The 15,465-nt window shown below is 32.3% G+C and overlaps 1 protein-coding gene and 1 long non-coding RNA gene across 7 annotated transcripts in view; one reads left to right on the top strand and one right to left on the bottom strand.

The window, feature by feature from the left end:
• Window positions 1-9,057, bottom strand: part of LOC145965985 (uncharacterized) — a 232,990-nt gene extending 223,933 nt beyond the window's left edge. For all 6 annotated transcript variants that reach the window (XR_014436935.1, XR_014436936.1, XR_014436934.1 and 3 more), the window contains exons 1-2: window positions 7,987-9,057; window positions 7,528-7,573 (exon numbers count right to left, since the gene is read on the bottom strand). This is a non-coding gene — a long non-coding RNA (uncharacterized LOC145965985). The remainder of the gene's footprint in view (window positions 1-7,527; window positions 7,574-7,986) is intronic.
• Pxb (putative Hedgehog signaling attenuator pxb) overlaps window positions 1-15,465 on the top strand; it is a 377,459-nt gene that overhangs the window by 39,293 nt on the left and 322,701 nt on the right. The gene's annotated exons all lie outside the window — the stretch shown is intronic.

Consider the following 15,465-nt stretch of genomic DNA (forward strand, 5'->3'; position numbering starts at 1 on the left):
AACGTAAAAAAGTTAAGAAATATTGTGTTTCATTCTTAAATTACGTCAATATTGTACTTTGTATGAAATTATTCTTTATCATTTTTCTTCTGCATAAGCGAAAGCTCCAAGCAGACATCTTATTCAGATAAGACGAGAAAAAGACGACATGAAAATCGGGGTAAATCAACCTAACGTTTAATCACGCGAATGCGTCATTATTATCGAAAAGAGGAAAATTTCGCGTGCGATCAGAGCGAAAACGTTATTCAATCTTCAGAAGATACGCAGGATTTAGGTCAGTCCTTTCGTGCACGAGTTCGACGCACCCGTTTCCGCAAACCGTTTCAGTTTCAGCGTTTTCTTTGGACGGACTCCAAACGCGCTGAGCGAAGGAAGATTCGTCTCGCTGATGATATCGTTCGCGTTACTTCGGAGTCCATTTCGTTCTATCGGATCGAATAAAGCGACGACTGATAGCATGTTCCATTGATCGAAAGTATTGGTTTTAAGCACGAGAAGTCGAATACAGCTCCGTAAGCGCGAACCGTAACGTCATTTGTGTCGTTTAAGATTCGGATTTGTAAATCCCTCTCGAGTGAAAATGGGAGAAAAGTTTTGTAAATAGCAAATTCAGATTACCATACTGAATGATTATGAATGTCTATGTAAAGCAAAAAGAGCGATCTTATATTGTGTTTGACACTAAAGTTTGATTTCCTTTATTCATTCAAGAAATTAAACAATTTTAAACTTAAATTTAATTTTCTAAAATTTAATTAAAATTAAAATTTACCTAAAATTTAATTTTCTAAATAATAAGAATATGACAATAAATTTAAAAAATATGTATTCATATATAATTTTTTTCTAATATGATATTCATTTTTGGTCCGATTATAATTGACATTTAATTATTTCTGAAATATATCTATAACATTTTCGAATATTTCACATCTTGTATAATATATTAAAATAAAAGTAAAATGTCCAATAAATTATTAATTTTTTATGATTTTACTTTAATATTTCTATATGAAAAATAATAAAAAGGATTGATATAAAAAATCATACTGATAAAAATTTCAGAAAGTAATCTTCATATGTATATTTTTTAAGAGTAATTGCATTTATAAAAAAAATTGACCGTCTCTTCCTGCTAGTATGTATAATCTTTGAATAAACATTTTTTCTAATTATTATAATTTCAAAGATAATTAAGGTGCTAATTATCTTCCTATATATAGATCCTTGTTTCAAACTTTGTCTATTGTTTTATCAACGTGAAATTTTTCTAGAGTTTAAAATTGAAAATAATATTATTAGAAAAGTATTACTTTCGATTTTTCGGTGGTTAAAAGACACGTGACGAAATTTGTCACATTCATCTAAGTTCCTCGTTTACGAACTTGCTAGGTAGGTGCGATAAATTTCGACTTTCGACGGAATGTGAAGAAAACATGTTGCATTACACTTTCCTTTCCTTTCCCCGAAACGTGCGAGGGCAGACAAGCGGTCAGACGTTGTTGCACCCGTTGGAAAATTACCTTGCGGATACTCGACAGGTGACACGACCCTACCCGAGAGGAGAAAGGGTGAGTGCGAAGTTAGCCGGGGGCCGTAGAGTCTGGCTAACTTCGTCGCGGCTGCGGGGGTTCGGCCGACATAGGGTGGAAGGATGGAAGGGGAGAGCACCCTTTGTCGGCCGACGGCAGCATTGTTTCCAGTAGCCATAAATTGTCTCGCTAGGCCCACACTTCCTTCCTTCCTTCCTTCCTTTTCTCCCTCGAGTCCCGCAGACGAGCCTATAGCTGGCTCCTCGATCTTCCTTACCGCCTCCTCTCGACCGATCCGCGCTAGTGCAACTGAGGGAGAAACCCCCTTCAACCCCGGAACCACCCTTGGCGGCTTTGGCCTGACCGCCGTTGTTTGCGCCAAGAAACACGTAGGTGCCTTCTATGCGGGCGCTGCCATTTTGTCTCCTTTGTCTCGGAGATCCTATTCGACTCTACGTTTGAGTTACGTTAAAGTAAAAGAACAGTGACAATGTACATTTGCTTTCTATAGGAGATTATCTTTCGCCCAATGATTTAACCATTCCGACTGATTCAATAAAATCCTTCATCACAAGTGCCAAAAATAAAAAAAGCGATAACGTGTTATATTGAAATAAGAATAATCCGATTTTTTAATTTTATAAAGCTTCTAGTGCTCTCTTTCGATATCTGAAAATGTTTCGCAAAACGATGAATAATATGATGAAAGTATCCAATAATATCCTACGTTATATCGTTGAAAGGTGACTAAAATATTAAACGGAATAAACAGAGCGATAACGATAAATCTACATTCGATTTATTTCTTTCGAGAGATTCGTAGACTCTTCACTGCATTAGATATAAACTATACTACATAACTACGTTGCTTTATGGATCTTGTCGTAAAACGTGTCGCGATAAAACGCGTGTAACTACGCGTACTAGGTTTTGCTGCCACTGATTTAGCCTGTCTTTGCGACGCCATTTTCTTCAACTACCATCATCTCTTAGGTGACATCGTGGTCTCCCGGCGAGCTTCTATGTGCGCTTTCTTCTTCGAACCACACTATGATATTTCCGTTCTTGTTCGCCATCCCTCCTCTCTTCCTTACATGCACCCCACGAGGTCGACTTATCGACTTCGAAACAATATCTTCGACCCCGGGGAGAACGACGCGTTCGCGTCATTTATATCGTTTATGCGTCTGAGCATCCTCGAATGGCGATGTTGCCGAGCTCATATAATATTGTCACGGAATGACAGAAAGAATATAAGCGAGAGAACTGAGACAAATACATCCACAAATAATCCCACATGTTTCTGAAGAAATAAACCTCAGTATAAAGATTTCAAAGTTATAAATAATCACAGAAATATAGAAACATTTATGAACTTTCTCATTATATAATTTTTAATTTTTAATTATGAATTTTATATACTGCGTACTTCAAAAGAAAACAATAGAACAAGGGATTAGTTATTTCTTATAGTTTTTGAATGTTGAATGTAATTCCGTTTTCTAAAATGCTCCATTACATCGCAATCTTATGAAATTTGAATTTAAAATTGCAAAGAAGGTTATATAATTTATTTATTGAAAAAATTTTATTTGAAATTAAACATTGTTAAAACAATTTCAAAAGAAATTTGTTACACAAAAATTAAAATTAAAAAACTTTTGTAATTAAATATTGTTAATTACAAAGCTTGTTATCTTATACGTTATAATAAATTATTTCTATTACATTTGCCACATTATATTCATTAATTTTAGAATATTAGATTATTAAGTAATCTAAAAACTATATAAATTTTGTCAAAATTAAAAGATATTTATTTTTGACAAGGATTGTATTGATTTCGTCATTTCAAATTTATTTTGACATTAAAGTTATATTCTATGTAAGCAATCTAAAAAGCTTTTTTAAATTTAAATAATCAATTTAAAAAAATATTCATACAAAATTCGTGATTTTCAATTTACTTAAATGAATATATTTACAACTTAATTAAACTTATAATTTTCCTGCACAATAGACCTAATATTTGATTATGAAAATTTAATTTTAAAATTAATTTTAACTTTCGTAATATGAAATCCTTTTAAGACTAAAAAATGTTTAAAATATATATAATTTTAAATGAAATAATACTTTTTCAATACGTCACATGTTACAGTTATAATATGATGAAATATATTAAAACAATTCTTTTTACAATTCCTTGAATTTAAAATTGTGACATATTATGACCAGAATTATGCAGCATAAAAAACATGGAATAATTATCCCCTCTTTTAGATTAAAGAGCAAAGTTATACTTTTTGTTGAATTATTATAAAATTTTCGAGTTTATCAAAAATTAATACATTTTTTTTATTGAGTTTGTATACTATGGTGTTTTGAGGGATTCCTATAAAATATATCCTACAATTTCATGAATTTATAAAACGATGATTCCTCCCCCTATAATTTCTCAACTCCGTTGAGAGATCTCACAACTGATCTGAAGGGTGATCCGTCGTTTAGGCCTTTATTCGCCGCAACACAAAGCGAGAAGGGGCGTTGAAGTGCAAACACAACATATAACGCTGATAATGCATGACCGTTCGCGCGTCGAGAATGCTTATCTGAGATTTCCACGTTTCCAATAGCGGACGAACCCTAAGGAAACATATTTGCACAAGGGAGTGAACACAGCGAAGAAGTCGCAGGATCACAGCCTTAAATCCGAAGGGGTACGTGTGCGCGCGTTCATACCCTTTTTCCTTTTAACATTACACTTGACTTGCACACCTCCCTCGGGGAAGTCGCAGTCGCGAGATAACGTCTTTTCTGGCGACCGTGTTTCCGCACGGATGCTGTGAGCGCACTCGAGAGTATCTCGATATTAATTCGACACCTCGCACGCGAAACACGTCCAATTGAATGATTGAAACTATTTCTCATGTGATAAAGTATTATGTCATTTAAAGTTTATAAAAAAATTTACAAAAAATTTGTATTTGATATGTTTATATAAAATCAAAATCACCATCATTGGACTGCTACTTGATTAAAAAGAAATTTATAGAAAAATCAAATGAGGATTGAAATAAAAAGTAATAAAAATAATTTTTTCTCCATTTTTTTCACCAGATGAAATCCGAAAGTCGGAAAAATTTTATCCTAATTATAAAAAAAATTCCTGAATTATTTTTTATCATTTTCTATCACTGTTTCAAATCTAACAGGTACTTTTCTTGATTAGTTCGTTGAAACTTATTAAAATAATGATAGTAATGTCCCTAATTGCTCTGAAAATTACAAATTCTGATGAAGAACATAAACGTGAAGCATATTTATAATTTTAAATCTGGAGCTGCGTAATTTGCTTTCTTACGACCAGACATTAGCAAAGAGACTGGTAGAAACTACAGAATAGCTGCTTGGCCAAACAGCTATTAGAAATGCACGTTAATCCATTTCTGAGTGCATCGGCTCTATGACAGACTGCAATTGCATCTGTTTGATGCACACGACACGGCGACGTGTTGCAGACTTCAGATTGGCGTCAGCCCAAGCACATGGATTATTAGATTCGTCCCTAGATACACATCAATCGATGCTTTTCAATATTGCAACGTACTTTTTTATAACTTGTTCCAATAACCCGTTATTTTTCTGCTTTTGCTCTTTTACTCGGTATCGTTAATCTCGCGTCGTTTCTATGAATAATCTAGAGACATCATCGTCGCAAAGAATCTTGCGATATTTCTTGCTACTATTAGTATTATTGCCGAGATTTTTAAATTACTCTTCTTTTATCTCATGGCAAGATATATTTGTACGATTGAATTCGAAAAAAATACTATTTCAGTTATTAATTTTTATTTTAATTATTATAATTATTAATTATAATTATTAATTATTATTTTTTATTATTAGTTATTTGGATAATTAAAAATAACTATTGATTTGCAGAAAAATAACGCACATATATATCTAAAAAATAAAGTTCTAAGGGGTTAATTTGTTTAGTTTTATAATTCTATAATTCTATTTGTTTGGTTCTATAATTAAATAAATTTCAGAATATACGTTTTTTATATCCATGCCAAACTAATATAACATAACGTGATGCAATTAATCTCCACAACAACGATCGACTCCAAGCGGTTAATCTGCAATTGTATCATTCTTACGACTTACAATGTTCAATTTCGCTGACATCGAGAAACTGTAAGTGAAAGTCGTGCTTGTTTTCGCCGCGTCGGGAAGCAGAGTACGAGCATAAATATTCACCGGTCTCCGCGCAAAAACAGAGATAATGGATTTTCAATTCTAGTACTTCCGCTCGAACGCCAGAGGCGAAATGCCGGGATGCTCGTGGAGCAACGCGCGAAATCGTTGCATCCACCGCCCGCGAAGAATAGTATGTCTCGCCCGAACTTTCCTCTCTACCTCGCAAATCCCTTCATTTCCTACCACATTTTCATCCCAGACTACTACTGTAAAAGAAGGTTCTAAATTTTCGCGTGTTCGATACTTCGAGAGATATAAAATGGTAAAGAAATCTAAATCGAAAGTGATAAAATCCATTTATTAATGCTAGAATTAAAAAATATTGTATTATAAGATCAGGCAAGATACTCAGCGAGATACAATGTAAAAAAATATTAATGAAACACCGTCATATAGATCTAATTAAAATAAAATTCAAATGCTATCTACATGAATGGATATTTTTAAAAAAATGAAGTAAAATTTAGCAAAATAAATATCAAATTAATAAATGTATAAATTAATAAATTAATAAATGCATTAATTAATTTAAAAATAAAATTGTATTGACAAAAAAAAGATAATGTGACAAATCACTGGAATATATTTATGTTAGAATATCTCTTTCTCTTTCAGCTCTCTCAGAGCTAAGGACGAGAATATGGATAAGGATATTTAATTTATCAAGTAAAATGTATTATTTCCCTTTGGGAACTTGCATAATTTATAGTCCTACATTCACGCGTGAAATGTTTGGCTGTACGCAAACAGGGAGTTTGCATCATGCAAACGTTTCCTCGGGTAAACAGCCGCTTTACACCATGCGGAAATTGCTAACATCATTATTCATAGCAAATTGATGTAAAATACAACTGTAGCAGAACGTCATTTCTCGTTTAACTTTGAAAGCACGCGGAAACTTCACACACAGCTGCAGATTGTTACCTCGGCAATTACAAACGTATTAATAAAAAGAAACCGATCGCTTCAAAACTTTCAACTTGAAACTGCTAAATGACATAAGTTTATTCGTACTTCGTGGATGCATTGTATGCATTTACGATAACACTCGACGTTAAATGATTTCTCGATTACGCTTCGATCTGAATAGATTCGCGAAGGAAAGATCGAGATCTAAAATTTTTCCAAGAGACACGCTCGCGACGGTTTCCTAAACGTTTGCGATGAATTCGTTTCTGTCCACACAGTTTTGGTTCCGCACCGATATATTCTCCGAATAGTCACCGACAACTTCAACCGTCGTAAACGTTTCTCCCTTCGCCGGAAACTTTCTGAAAGCCGTTCCGGAGTTCTCAGCGTTGGAAATCAAGCGACACCGGTATTTCATCTCGCATCAACGCGATGCAGTGCATATATGTGCGCGTCCTCTTCTGCAAATCGCGGGTACGTACATATGAATGTATGTACATAAGCGAATATGGAGATAGAAAGAGAGGGAGAAATAGATAAATAGTAATGAGTTGAATTATACGATGAGTCGCATTCTATGCGTCATTTTGTATACATGAAAATAATGCAGAATCCACAAAATATGGGCTTGAAATAGCGATAGTAATGAATCTCCAAGTCACGAAATAATTTTATATACTGACATAATCGCAAAAGAGATTTTAATCTTTTAGCTATTTTCCTCATCTTATATGTATAATTTTTCTAAATTTTTTTCTCTTTCTCTTTCTTTCTCGAGGTTTAAAATAAGAAAATAATATAAAAGATAAACACTCACCGATACGGTGCGTAACAGCGGAATAGTACACAAAATCTGTTGTGATCTGTAACATAAAAATATATATTCAAATTATATATAAAACAGCATACGAAATAATTAATGTTCCAAAAAAAGATTATTACGTTCACTGAAATTTTTTATATCTGTTAAATAAATATATCTTTATGTCTGTTAATTAAATATTTAATAAAAGAATCAGAAAAATAATTTTTCAAATAAATAAAACACATTTTTCTCGACGTGAACTTTTATAAAATATTATAAATCATATAAATTTTTAGACAAATAATTTTTATAATTATTAATTCTACGTAGATATAAGCAACGTTAAAATATTTCAAAATATACACTATTTTACATGATGTAAAAATGAATCATTATCGCTGAAATAAGCGAACAATTTGTTCAATTTCGTAATTAATAAGTAATGAATTAAATAAATTATAAATTGCTCACTTCGTCGTTGCTTCGCTTTCTCCTCCTCTCTTATTCAGCTTTTGTTGTCCTTGCTCATCTTGTTCATCCTTCCATGGCACTCGTACGACACTCGCGAAAAGACTATTAATTACGATACGACACTCGCGAAAACACTATTAATTCGCGCGTGCAATAATTAGCAATAATCACGCAGGATCCTCGATATGTATGTGATGTGTATTTTATTATATTGTGATGAAGAAACACAATGCAAAAGCAATAAAAAATTTTGACAATGAAAAATCACATAATAAAATTCACGCACTATATGCTACAGCAATGTAATATAACCTCTAATATTATATAATAAATAAATATGCAAATTAAAATTAAGGATAAACATTCACCGAATATTTTGCAATTATATATATGTGGTTAGGTTAGGTCTACCGTCTATTTCCACAATCGAATAAATTTCATGAAATTAAAAGTTTGACCAATTACAACAGTGTATAAATGCCGAATTCATATGTCACGTGAATATAATAAATATTAAAATATTACATTAATAATACTTGTACTACTTAATTAAACACTAGTCACTTGATTCAAAGTCGATCCGTATGTTTACGTGCGTATTGAAGTATGTTGCTATTGAAGCATACGAAGGTTGTGTTCTAATATTCACTGCCAGTACTTTATAGTTTAGTTACTTTATAGTTTAGTTACGTCACGTATACTGGCAGTGAATATCGGAACACACCCAAAATATTATCGGCTTCATTCCAACTCTACTACGTTAATCGAATATTTTAATAACTGATTAAGAGATTATAAACCGTCGGGAAGTATAATATTGTGTAAATTTAATATTGCAAGCATAATACGTTTCCAGTGCGTGTAAGTGTCGCTAAATGCACGTATTATTAATAAACAGCTGATAATTTTGTTGTCGAATCAAATAACCTGTACCTCACTGTAATACTCTCAAGTGTCGTTTATCGCAGAAGTAGATCAATCACGTCAACTAATAATCGCGCTAATTGTAATAATTATAAGCGATAATCGCGTTTCGAAGGATACTTGACAGAGCGTCTCGCGTCGTTACCTTCTCACTCGAAATGATAACAAGACACTGAGCGCGCGTAAACAAGAACACGTACACGTCAAATACATTATAAAACACGAAGGTCAAATACATAGTATGTTCGTTGTAGCTGTGCAAAATATTGAACGCGCTAAAAAACAAATGTAAGATATAAACATATTATGTATATTATTCGTTAGTAACGTTAAAGATAGTATTATTGTGAATGGTGCGTGAATTTTATATCCTATTATTTTCGAGTACTGAACGAGTTATAATTCTGTATTATTTCAACGCTATGTAAAATGCAAATGAAAGGTTTTGACAAATTACAACGGTGTAAATGGCGAATTCATATGTTACATGAATGATAAATTTATTAAAATAAATAATACTTGTATTTCTCTTAATTAAACGCTAGTCATTTGAGTCAAAGTCGATTCGTACTTTACGCGTGTTTTGTTATTGAAACATGCGAAATAAAACACGAAAGTCAAATACATAGTATGTTCGTTGTAGTCGTGCAAAATTTTAAACGCGCTAAAAAACAAATGTAAGATATGAACGTATTATGTATATTATTTATATTAGTAACGTTAATGATAGTATTATTGTGACGCGCAAAGATATGTGAATTTTATCCCGTTATTTTCAAGTACTGAACGAGTTATAATTCTGTATTATTTCAACGCTATGTAAAATACAAATGAAAGGTTTTGACAAATTACAACGGTGTAAAGGGCGAATTCATATATATTACGTGAATGCTAAATTTATTAAAATAAATAATACTTGTATTTCTCTTAATTAAACGCTAGTCATTTGAGTCAAAGTCGATTCGTATTTTACGTGTGTTTTGTTATTGAAACATGCGAAATATATATTATATATATATATATATAATATCGGTAATATCGATAATAAATATATATTATATATATATAATATCGGTTTCATTCCAATACTACTACTTGCCTTTTACGATCAACATTAAAAATATCGTGCAAAATGTCGTGATCATTGCATTCTGCCGATTAACGTACGCAATTATAATTAACCGTATTTTGGGTATCGTATAAGTGCCATTGAAGAATAGGAAACAAGAGATGAAGAGAAGCCTTGCAATGGAATCGAGTGATGGTAGAACAATTATGAGGTGAGCAATTTATAACTTATTTATTATTTATTGTAAGATAGATTGCTTATTTGTCTTCCATTTTACATCACTGTATAATATAATATATGCAAGTATAAAATATTTTAAATTCTCTATTTTAAATTATTTTAAATACTTGTAATAAAATATTTATATAATATTTAATATTTTTATTTAAATATAGATATATATAAAATATATGATTTATATATAATTTTATTCCAAAAAGATAAGTGCCAAATAATAATCTCAAACGAATATGTTACTCTTAAATTTCTACTGAAAGTTCGGTGATTAAATTGTTTTTTTTTGCAATCTTTTCGCAAAACTTCTTGACATTCTCAGATTTATTATCACTTTGTCGGTTAGTTGAAGCAATTGGAATCGGAATCGAAAATGTTACTTCGTGACTCTTATTAGAGGTCTCTAATAAGATGACGTCTTCCGTCGAAGTTGTCTCCTGCGGCGGGATCCTACGGAAGAATCCTGCCCGCAACTCACTAATTGAAAGCTTCCAGTAGAGACGGTGATAGAAAGAGAGAGAGAGAAGGAGAAAGAGAGCTTCTCTTCAAGCCAGTAATTATCTTCCAGGTGGCAAAGAAAACCTTCTTTCTCTGATTCATCCTCTCCTTTTTTCCAATTCTTTGTCGGTAAAGGAACCGAAAGCGGAGAATGAGTGTAAACTCTTCCTCTCGTGAAACTTTTCACAAATTCTTTGGCCGAATTGTCTTGATTCGCGCGCACGAAACAATCGACTAGAATCGGTGAAACCATCGCGTTTACACGACAGTAGAATCAACGGATTCTGGGAGATTCAAAGGGCTGAATGGCCGTGGTCCCTGGAAACGTAATTTCGCGATTATTTCGCCGGAAAGCGAACAAATACGAAATTGAAAGGAGGGATTCTCTCTAGCTCTCAATCGAAAAGTTCTTCCTCATTGCGTTACCTCAATTTCTTTCAGGATTTTTACGACGTAAAATCATGTTATATTTTTGCTTTTGGGTGTAAAAATCGATCTATTTCTATCAAGATTGAGGATTAGATTAAAAATATAGGGGGATCCAAAATTAATTAACCCGTCAATTCTTTTGGAAACTTGAATCTTTGTCGATGCTTTTCATTCTCAATTTCACCGAATGCGGCGAAAGATTGAAAAGGCAAGAGGCAGAAGAAGAAGCAGAAGAAGTCGTCACTCGCGGAGCCGTGCGATCCATCTTGAAGGAAATCCAGCCGACTTTTCATTGATCCTTTGATGCCGACATGGTGGGCTGCGAGTTTACTTCTTGCATGGGTGACGTTACTTGAAAAATCCACTGCGAAACTTTTTCTCTTCCAAGGAAGGGAGTGGAAGGATGAACGTACTTAAAGTGCCGTTAGGTGCCGTGAAAATGGCACCGAAGTGAGCTTCCATAAAATCCTCGATGAAAAAGAGAATCCGCGTATTCATAGTCGCGTGTTCACCCGATCGTGAATAAAAGTATAGTATTGTAACAGTCGAACTGTGAACTGATCGGGACATATTTTAAATAACTCTCGCAATTTTTTCCTCGTTTTCCAATTATTCCGCAAAAGCATGTAATAATTTATATTTATTTTAGTAATTTTGTATTTTATACGCTCTAATTTATACGTCAGAGTACATTTTTGAATTAATTCAAGAATTGAATTATTCCTTAACTTTGACAATTATTTTAAATTAGTTCCTTATGCTGACTTTGCATTGTTAATTAAATGGAAAATTTAGTTGATTTACGATAACAACTTGTGGTGTTTAACCACCGTAACTTTTACAAGGAACGATATGATCATTGCAAATTCTGTCAAACTAAGGAAATAATTTTTACCCCCCAAAGTTAGTTAGTATGATAAAGTTTCCATTTTCCAAAGTGATTAGAACTGCTAAAATAGCAACTTTTCAACATTTTAAAATTATTCACATGAAAAGATTACAAAAGAGTCGCTTTCTCAGTACAACAATTCCTTATCATTTATCACAAATGTCAAATTCCAAGCCGACAGGACAAGCTTTGAGATGATTGAGATATTTTAAACACGTAAGAGCATCTGAAGAGAAACTCGCTATTGAGGTGACCGTTTGCGAGTTTAAAGCGCATTACCAGGATTGGAGAGGGGGACGAATTTATATCCGTGCTATATAAATGCGTTCTCACGAATGCAAACTATTTCACGACGACGTGCCCGACACCTCCTTTGCGCTGATGAACGCGCGAGGATGCGCGCAACTATTACGAGATGGCGAACAAATCCTCGTGGAAACTAGCGTGCGGAAATGCGGGCTGTGGAGGTGAGTTAATACGATCTTTTAAATGAAAACATCTCGTTCCTCTCGTCATCCTCCTGCGTGTCCTCGAGGATGGAATTTCTAGAGGACGGCGCCATAGAAAAGAAAGAAGGAAGGAAAGGAAATTCCCCTGGATGTGTGTGTTGTGCTCCGAGATTGCGATCCTTTTAGAGCCTTCAATACGGAAACACATTCATGCTCATATTTTAATTTCTGTCGTATCTTTTTCGCCATAACCATACACAGTAAAGCTTAGTAATTTTGTATCTTAAGAAATACAACCTGTACATTAATGTATCATAATTTATGGAAGATTGCTGAATTCTAAAATTTACAGTTAAAAAAATTCTTCAAAATAATCATTTCTTCAAAATAATCATTTTTCTGTTGAAGAAAATTTTGACCTGTAAAATGCTGTTATTTTATAATTCCGAGAAATATGAAATTAAATTTGTGAAAGAAGACTGTAGTAACATATATTATTGTACTACAGCAGCGCTTCCGTTTAACGCGTTTAAATTTATCCCATTTAAATTTATCCCAAAATGGAATATATTGTTGAAATTTTTAATCTTTAGAAAGAATTTGTTATAAAGACTGAAATTAACATAACTTTGATGGTAGACTTAATATGTGTTCATAAAAATCTGTTAATCTTCGCAATAAATTCCTTTTGAGGATTGAAAATTTTAAAAACATATTTAATTTTAAACATAAAATATCTTCAACATCACATGTCATATATGCCGTAGCAATGTAATAAAATATTAAAGTTAAAATATTTCTCTTTACAATTTTAATATTAAATTTTTCAAAATTATGATGTAATGGAATATTTTAGAAGCCGGAATTGTGTATTCGATATAAAAACTGAAAATATCGGAAATAATGATTTTCTTTCTTTAATATAAGACAATTATTTTTTGTTGCATTATGTTATTCAATATTTTCTGTCAGTAATTGCTTTAAATGATAACAAAATATTTTAAAATAATTTCCTAAAAAATAACGTTAAAAAGAAATCAAATATACAAAATATTAAATAATAGAGAAATCAAACATTACAAAACATTAAATAATAGATTGATTTTGCAAGGAAAGCGGAATTTGGCGGATATCAAAAAGCGATCTATTAAGACTTATGAGTTGTGTGCTAAATTTTAGATATATGTAAGATCTATTGGAGCGGAAAGCGAGAAATGACGAAGGTGAAAGAACGAGGACAAACTTGACTTAAAAACTTGGCAAAAAGTTAGTATGGAAGCAAAAAAGAGAATGAAGAGGAGAGCGGAAGCGGAGATGGAATGAAGCGAGTGACAAAAGTGCAGTCATCTTTCTCGAAGAGTACAAGTCGCTTTAGGAATTCCGATCTTCCTACGTTTGTTTTGTAATTTGGCGAGTATAATGCTCTCGGAAAATAATAGACACGAGAAAGTTGGCGAAAATCGAAGCTGGCGCTCGGAAGGACCGATCATAAAATGGCCCAAGGAGAACAGGAAAAGGCACAATTTGCAAGATCAATAGAAAGTTACGCTCTTTTAAAGAAGAAAGCCAATCCTTAAGTACTTATAAGCGTATCGAAGTCCTTTATTATTCAAATATTCTTCATTATTCTGTTTCAACCCCTTCAAAACAGTCGAACGTATTTAAAAAATATTTCAAATAATATTTTCCAAAATTAGAAAAAAAAAGGAAATTTTTATTTCAAACTTTTCAAAACAAAGTTTTTATCAATTTTTAATAAAACAAAAGACGAAATTTTCAAAAGAATCGAAATCGAAAAATAAAATATTTTATATAATACAATTGTATATAAAAAAGAAACCAGATACTTTTAACGTTATGCACATTGTGCTTATATATTTCATTAATTTTTCAGACTAGTTCAATCTAGCCAATATTAGTGAGGCTACAAATTTTAAGAATAATACATTTTGAAAGAATGCATCTGAAATATAAAATATGTAAATATGAGGTTCATTTTATAAATCGCTAAAAATATATTTTCAGAAACTATCGAACAAAAAACGATTGAAAAACATTTGGAAATGCTATGCTTTTTGTAAGTTGGAATAATAAACCATACGATATTTTCTCGAATTGATCGCAACTTTTAAATTCTTTTAAAGGGGAATTCCACGACGATTTCAAGTTGCGAAAGGTTGCATCGCATTGATTCCATCGATCCACACATTGATGAGGAAGTTTCGATTAAAATCCGCTTAACCGGCGTCCACGAAATTCCGTCAAAGCTGACAAAGCTTTGTAAACTAGATTCTGAAACGAATGAAAAAGTTTGGATTTATCTGTCGAGTGAAGTCGCTAACGTTCAACGTATTCCATAAAATGGAACGCTTTTTCTATTGAGACAATCGTTTACTCTTGTCGATCGATATGGTATATTTATCTTTCGTTAATTTATTTTTATGACATAATATAATAATATTCTTTCTAATCTATCTATAAATTTTAAGTTTATTATTTTTCTTTTTTTTATAAAATATTATTTTTTTATTCAAAATATTTTTTTGTCATTATCTTTTCTCAATTTTCTGATATTCTGACCACTGAGATGAAAAAACCTAGTGTATATATATTAGTGATATAATTTATGATACGAATAAATTTCATTTTTATAAATTTTGTACAGTACAGTATCCGCCTTATCATATAAATATATTTATCAACGAAATGCAGTTTCGCGTAATACATTTTTCGATATTTCTTTAGGAAATTCTTTTCGTTATAAAAAACTTCGATGATAAATTATAAATCAAGACCGCAACGTAAACATAAAATGTTTGTTAACATTATGTATGCAATCTGCATTTTGATTAATGCATAGAAAAGCAGAGAGAGAGAAAGAGAGAGGAAGAGGAGGAGAAGGAGAAAGGAGAGAGAAGTTTGCACAGAATTCGACCCAATTCTCCTCGTCTTCGCCGATCTTGTTCGACGCGGTTAAGCCGGGAGCT

This window comes from Camponotus vicinus, unplaced genomic scaffold (assembly GCF_025532165.1).
Source record: "Camponotus vicinus isolate PSW18456_S1 unplaced genomic scaffold, iyCamVici1.0 SCAF_2, whole genome shotgun sequence".
Lineage (NCBI taxonomy): Eukaryota > Metazoa > Arthropoda > Insecta > Hymenoptera > Formicidae > Camponotus > Camponotus vicinus.